The sequence below is a fragment of the Scylla paramamosain genome, unplaced genomic scaffold, assembly GCF_035594125.1.
Source record: "Scylla paramamosain isolate STU-SP2022 unplaced genomic scaffold, ASM3559412v1 Contig4, whole genome shotgun sequence".
NCBI classification, from domain to species: domain Eukaryota; kingdom Metazoa; phylum Arthropoda; class Malacostraca; order Decapoda; family Portunidae; genus Scylla; species Scylla paramamosain.
In genome coordinates, this window is record NW_026973669.1 from 2,630,001 (window position 1) to 2,637,500 (window position 7,500).

General features: G+C 39.1%; 1 protein-coding gene across 5 annotated transcripts in view; it reads right to left on the reverse strand.

Moving 5' to 3' along the window:
• The window catches only part of LOC135096546 (gastrula zinc finger protein XlCGF57.1-like), a 275,120-nt gene that overhangs the window by 106,471 nt on the left and 161,149 nt on the right, over positions 1 to 7,500 (reverse strand). For all 5 annotated transcript variants that reach the window (XR_010264797.1, XR_010264796.1, XR_010264801.1 and 2 more), the window contains one exon: positions 3,623 to 3,707. The gene's annotated coding sequence lies outside the window, so the exon portion shown is untranslated. The remainder of the gene's footprint in view (positions 1 to 3,622; positions 3,708 to 7,500) is intronic.

Here is a 7,500-nt window from a genome sequence, read left to right on the forward strand (position 1 = left end):
AATACAGAGCCTTGAGGAACGCCGCTATTTACCTTATGCCACTCTGACTCTTTTCCATTAATCACAACACGCTGTTTTCTGTGAGAGAGCCAGCCAGTCTCTCAGCCATTTCAGGGTGTTTCCGGCAATGCCGTGAGCTTTTACTTTACTGATGAGTCTGTTATGGGCAACAGTGTGGAAAGCTTTCTGGAAATCAAGGTAGATAATATCAACAGCTTTTGTCTCGTCATACGAGTTAAATACTTCATAAAAGAAGTCTAGTAAGTTTGTAAGTAAGCAAAAGAGGAGGAGGAGGAGGAGGAGGAGGAGGAGGAGGAGGAGGAGGAGGAGGAGGAGGAGGAGGAGGAGAGAAAATGAAAGAAAAGTAATAAAGAAAGAAAGTAAGCGAGAAAAAAGAGAAAAAGGAATCATTCTCTCTCTCTCTCTCTCTCTCTCTCTCTCTCTCTCTCTTATCTTTGCTTCTTTTCTATCAATTCTAGACAGACGGACAGATAGAGAGAGAGAGAGAGAGAGAGAGAGAGAGAGAGAGAGAGAGAGAGAGAGAGAGAGAGAGAGAGAGAGAGAGAGAGAGAGAGAGAGAGAGAGAGAGCCAATCATTTCTCGCAATAAGGTTTCCAAGCAAACTCTCTTTATTCCTATCTTTATTCTCTCTCTCTCTCTCTCTCTCTCTCTCTCTCTCTCTCTCTCTCTCTCTCTCTCTCATTCTTCCCTATCTTTATTTTCTTTCTTTCTCACATCCATTTACTTTCTTTCTTTCCTCTCTCTCTTTCTTTCTTTGTTCGAATGGAGAAGCAGGAGGAGGAGGAGGAGGAGGAGGAGGAGGAGGAGGAGGAGGAGGAGGAGGAGGAGGAGGAGGAGGAGGGAGAAAAGTGAAAGAGAAAAAGAAAACAAAATAAAATAACTTTCTCTATCTTTCAAATTTTGTGAGCTATCTTTAAAAATGTGTGTGTGTGTGTGTGTGTGTGTGTGTGTGTGTGTGTGTGTGTGTGTGTGTGTGTGTGTGTGTGTGTGTGTGTGTGTGTGTGTGTGTGTGTGTGTGTGTGTGTGTGTGTGTGTGTAATGAAAACAGATAGATTGATTAATACAGAGAGAGAGAGAGAGAGAGAGAGAGAGAGAGAGAGAGAGAGAGAGAGAGAGAGAGAGAGAGAGAGAGAGAGAGAGAGAGAGAGAGAGAGAGAGAGAGAGAGAGAGAGGACAAGTGGTACGAATATAGTAGGAGGAAGAGGAAGAAGAGGAATAAGAGGAGGAGAATGGGAAAGAGGAGGAGGAGGAGGAGGAGGGGAGAGAAGGTTTATAGGGAAAAAAGTGAGAGAAACTGATGGGAGGGGAGGGTCTCTCTCTCTCTCTCTCTCTCTCTCTCTCTCTCTCTCTCTCTCTCTCTCTCTCTCTCTCTCAGTAATGGTTTGTTTGTTTGTGAGATGATTGGTTATCCAGATATCCAATCACGCTCTCTCTCTCTCTCTCTCTCTCTCTCTCTCTCTCTCTCTCTCTCTCTCTCTCTCTCTCTCTCTCTCTCTAATAACTTTCATTCATTTCTTTATATTTTTCTTTTCTTTTATTTGTTTGTTTGTTTATTCTTTATTTCTTTGTTTATCTTACTTTCTTTATCTTCCTTTGTTTGTTTGTGTGTCCTAGAGGAGGAGGAGGAGGAGGAGGAGGAGGAGGAGGAGGAGGAGGAGGAGGAGGAGGAGGAGGAGGAGGAGGAGAGAAGGAAGGAAAAGGAGAGAGAGAGAGAGAGAGAGAGAGAGAGAGAGAGAGAGAGAGAGAGAGAGAGAGAGAGAGAGAGAGAGAGAGAGAGAGAGAGAGAGAGAGAGACTAATGGCGGTTCCGGTTAAGAGAAATTTGCTTAAAAGAATCGAAGGTTTTTCAAAATTTAAAGCTAACTCACTTTTTTTTTAATCTTTCATCTCATTTATTCATTTTTTCTCCCATTTCTCTAATTGTTTATTTCTTTATTTGTTGTTTTTATTCATTTATTGCTGTTTTTTCTTTCGTTATTTTCTTTTTCTTTTTCTTCTTTTGTTTTTTTCATATTTCTTCGTTTCGTTAACCATTATTCTCGTTTTCTTTCTTCTTTCTTTCTTTCTTTCTTCTTCTTCTTATTCTCATTATCGCTCTTCCTTCTTTTATTCTTGTTGTTTTACTTGGCTCATTATTATCATTGTTTTCTTCTTCCTCTTCTTCTTCCATCTCATTATTCTTCTCAATTCTTCGGATTTTCTTCTATTTTTCTTCTTTTTTCTTGTTTCTAACAGTGCTATTTTTCTTTTCTTCTTTTCCTATTTCTTCTTCGTATTATTGTTGTTGTTGTTGTTGTTGTTGTTGTTGTTGTTGTTGTTGTTCTCATTATCACCATTACTATTTTTCTCTTTTCCTTTTTCTTATTATTTCAGAATGAGAGAGAGAGAGAGAGAGAGAGAGAGAGAGAGAGAGAGAGAGAGAGAGAGAGAGAGAGAGAGAGAGAGAGAGAGAGTCTATCAATGATTTCTAATCCATACATTCTCTCTCTCTCTCTCTCTCTCTCTCTCTCTCTCTCTCTCTCTCTCTCTCTCTCTCTTTTACAAATCAAAACAAGAACAAGCAAACAAAGGATTAAATAGTAACAATAATAAACAAACAAACAAACAATAAATAAATAAATAAATATTTCAATTATTATTTTTTTTACAATTTTCAATGAATTTATTTGCTGTTTGTTTGCCATCTTTGTTTGTTTGTTTGTTTGTTTGTTTTGTTGTTTTCTTGGCGTGTTTCTCTTTGTTCGTTTGTTTGTTTGTTTGTTTGTTTGAGTTTGTCTTCCTTCCTTTCTTTATTATTTGTTTATTCTAATTCTTTCATCATTTATTTGTTTTCTTGCTTGTTTACTTAAGTGACTGTGTTTGTTTGTTTGTCAGTTTGTTTGTTTGTGTCTTATTTTCTAACTCCTTTCTTTTCGTTTCATTTGTATTTTTTTATGTTTGTTTTCTTGTTTATTTGTTTGTTTGTTTGTCTATTCCACCTTCCGTTATCTCTATCTTTGTTTACTTGTTTATTTTTATTTGTTTATTTCCTTCTGTATTCATTTGTTTTGTTTGTTTTGTTTCATTTGTTTAATTCCTGTTGTTTTTGTTGTTATTTGTTTTCTTTTGCGTGTACAATTTGATTCGTTCTCTCAATAACTTGTTTACACTTGTATTATCATGTTGACACGCTACCAAAGTAAACAAAAAATATATTCAAAATTTCAACGTGTTCATTAAAGTCAGTCACAGTGCATAAACAAAAGCAAACAAACAAAAGCAATGTAAACACACTTCATGTAAACAAACAAGACCACGTGATGTAAACAAGCAAGACCACGTGATGTAAACAAACAAGACCACGTGATGTAAACAAACAAGACCACGTGATGTAAACAAACAAGACCACGTGATGTAAACAAACAAGACCACGTGATGTAAACAAACAAGACCACGTGATGTAAACAAACAAGACCACGTGATGTAAACAAGCAAGACCACGTGATGTAAACAAACAAGACCACGTGATGTAAACAAACAAGACCACGTGATGTAAACAAACAAGACCACGTGATGTAAACAAACACGTGACAAATTTAAACAACAAACAAATCTGTACTTACATAAACAGCTGCCTCTTGTTTGCTTGTTTGTTTGTTTGTTTGCTGCAACTGTAAACAGCCCATGTAAACAACGCGAGGTCTTGATCTGAAAGGTAAACAAAGAGAACGATATTTATTTAGTTATTACGAATTATACGCGGAAATGTAAACAATTTTAGTATTGACAGGTGGAGATGCAGTGAACAGGGAGACTTTTGGATTATACAATGAAAAATTTATAGTGTAGGAAATTACGTTGAAAATTTATACCATAGAAAATGTACGTTTAAAATTTATACCATAGAAAATGTACGTTTAAAATTTATACCATAGAAAATGTACGTTTAAAATTTATACCATAGAAAATGTACGTTTAAAATTTATACCATAGAAAATGTACGTTGAAAATTTATACCATAGAAAATGTACGTTAAAAATTTATACCATAGAAAATGTACGTTGAAAATTTATACCATAGAAAATGTACGTTGAAAATTTATACCATAGAAAATGTACGTTGAAAATTTATACCATAGAAAATGTACGTTTAAAATTTATACCATAGAAAATGTACGTTGAAAATTTATACAGTAAGAAATAAACAAGAAATAATTAAACAGTAAAAAAAAATAAATAAATAAACAAATAGAATGAAAAATATCAACTTAAATAAAAAAAAAACAATACAATGAAAATATTAAATTGTGGAGACATAAGAAAAACATTAAAGTAAACAAAAAAGAAGCAGAGGAAAAATTACACTGAAGAAAAAAACAAACAAAAAACAAACAAAACAAAAAAACAAAAGAAACAAACAAACAAAAGAAAACAAAGGAAAGGAGAGAATTATAAGTTAGAAAAATATATATATAATGAAAAAAAAATATTAAATTGTACAAAGAAGAAGAAAAATATTAAAGTTTAGAAAGAAAGAGAAATAATTATACTAAAGAAAATATTACAAAAAATAAATAAATAAATCAATAAATAAAACTGCAAAAAAAAAAACTATGAAAAATATTAAGAGTTTTAGAAAGAAGAAGAAATTATTAAACTATACAGACACACACACACACACACACACACACACACACACACACACACACACACACACACACACACAAGAAGCTCCACCCCCACCAACCTTCTGTTTATATTAAAGTATCCTCTCTCTCTCTCTCTCTCTCTCTCTCTCTCTCTCTCTCTCTCTCTCTCTCTCTCTCTCTCTCTCTCTCTCTCTCTCTCTATCAATTTGTCGATTCAAAAATTAACTGTACATGATTTATATACGAGAGAGAGAGAGAGAGAGAGAGAGAGAGAGAGAGAGAGAGAGAGAGAGAGAGAGAGAGAGAGAGAGAGAGAGAGAGAGAGAGAGAGAGAGAGAGAGAGAGAGAGAGAGAGAGGAGGGGAAGGACGAAAGAGAGCAGAATACAAAGAAAGGAAGGAAGGAAGGAAGGAAGGAAGGAAGGAAGGAAGGAAGGAAAAGAGGAAGGAAAAGAGGAAGAGGAAGAGGAAGAGGAAGAGGAAGAAGAAGAAGAACGAATAAGGGGAAGGGATGATTGGAAGAGAGAGAGAGAGAGAGAGAGAGAGAGAGAGAGAGAGAGAGAGAGAGAGAGAGAGAGAGAGAGAGAGAAGCAAGCAGAATTTAAATAACCCATATACTCTCTCTCTCTCTCTCTCTCTCTCTCTCTCTCTCTCTCTCTCTCTCTCTCCCCCAGCCTACAATTAAACCATGAGACCCCCCCGCCCCCCCAGGCACGGCGCCCCCCCCACTCGACCACCAACAACACATCTACCCCCAGGGGACATCACCCCCCTCCTCCGCCCCCCATAACCCCCCACACCCCCCTTTTCCCCTTTTCCTCCATCCCTAAGTTCCCTCTAGTTTTCCTCTCTCTCTCTCTCTCTCTCTCTCTCTCTCTCTCTCTCTCTCTCTCTCTCTCTCTCTCTCTCTCTCTCTCTCTCTCTCTCTCTCGTTTCCTTTTTTTCTTTTCTTCTTCTTTTTCTTCTTTCTTTTCTTCCTATCCTCTTCTCCTTCATATTTCACACATTTTATCCTCCTCCTCCTCCTCCTCCTCCTCCTTCTCCCCAACTATTTCTTCATCCATCCTCCTCCTCCTCCTCCTCCTCCTCCTCCTCCTCCTCCTTCTCCTCCTCCTCCTCTTCCTCCTACGCAATATACTTCCAATTCTTCTTTTTTTTTATTCCTCCTCCTCCTCCTCTTCTTCTTCTTCCTTCCTTCAACTTCTCTTCTCTATCTTACTCCCCCTCCTCCTCCTACTCTTCTTCCTCCTCTTCTTACTCTTCTGTCCCCTATTTGACCTCCTCCTCCTCCTCCTCCTCCTCCTCCTCCTCCTCCTCCTCCTCCTCCACTCAAGGCTATTCATTTTATTTCTTTGTTTTTGTTTGTTTATTATTTGTTTTTTGTTTGTTTGTTTGTGTGTTTGTGTCTCTCTCTGTTTGTTTGTTTGTTTGTGACTGTCAGTCCTCTGGTTGTTTGTTTGTTTGTTTGTTTGTTTGTTTACTTGGTTGAAATGTTTATGTTTATTTGTTGTTGTTGTTGTTGTTGTTGTTGTTGTTGTTGTTGTTAATGCTATTATTATCAACATTATTATCATTCATACAGTCATTCTCTCTCTCTCTCTCTCTCTCTCTCTCTCTCTCTCTCTCTCTCTCTCTCTCTCTCTCTCTCTCTCTCTCTCTCTCTTTCTGTTTGTATGTATGTATGTATGTATGTATGTATGTATGTATGTGTGTGTGTGTGTGTGTGTGTGTGTGTGTGTGTGTGTGTGTGTGTGTGTGTGTGTGTGTGTGTGTGTGTGTGTGTGTGTGTGTGTGTGTGTGTGTGTGTGTGTGTGTGTGTGTATCTATTCACCGCTCACAACACACACACACACACACACACACACACACACACACACACACACACACACACACACACACACACACACACACACACACACACGAAAACATTTACATGTATACACACACACACACACACACACACACACACACACACACACACACACACAACTGGTCAATGTTGGGGATGTCCAGGAGGAGGAGGAGGAGGAGGAGGAGGAGGAGGAGGAGGAGGAGGAGGAGGTACAGTATGTGGGTTGGGGAAGAGGAGAAAGAGGAAGAAGAGGAAGAGGAGGAAGAGGTGTTTGGAAGAGAGAGAGAGAGAGAGAGAGAGAGAGAGAGAGAGAGAGAGAGAGAGAGAGAGAGAGAGAGAGAGAGAGAGAGAGAGAGAGGTGAAAGTAGTTACATGGGAGGGGGAAGAGGAGGAGGAGGAGGAGGAGGAGGAGGAGGAGGAGGAGGAGGAGGAGGAGGAGGAGGAGGAGGGTAATATATACATACTAAGAGAGGGGAAGGAGGGGAGGGGGAGGAGGAGGGATTAGCAACGAGGGAAGAGGAGGAGGAGGAGGAAGAGGAGGAGGAAGAAGGGGAGGGGGAGGAAGAGGAGGAGGGGAAGGGAAGGGAGAGGGAGGTACGAACGATATATAATGAAAGGAGGTTGGGAGGTAGGGGGAGGAGGAGGAGGAGGAGGAGGAGGAGGAGGAGGAGGAGGAGGAGGAGGAGGAGGAGGAGGAGGAGGAGGAGGAGGAGGAGGAGATATATAATGAAGGAAGAGAACGGGGGAGAGAATAATATATAATGAAAAAGAGAGAGAGAGAGAGAGAGAGAGAGAGAGAGAGAGAGAGAGAGAGAGAGAGAGAGAGAGAGAGAGAGAGAGAGATAAACAGTAAAGACAGATAGACTGATAGGAAGGATAACAGAGAGAGAGAGAGAGAGAGAGAGAGAGAGAGAGAGAGAGAGAGAGAGAGAGAGAGAGAGAGAGAGAGAGAGAGAGAGAGAGAGAGAGAGAGAGAGAGAGAGAGAGAGAGAGAGAGAGAGAG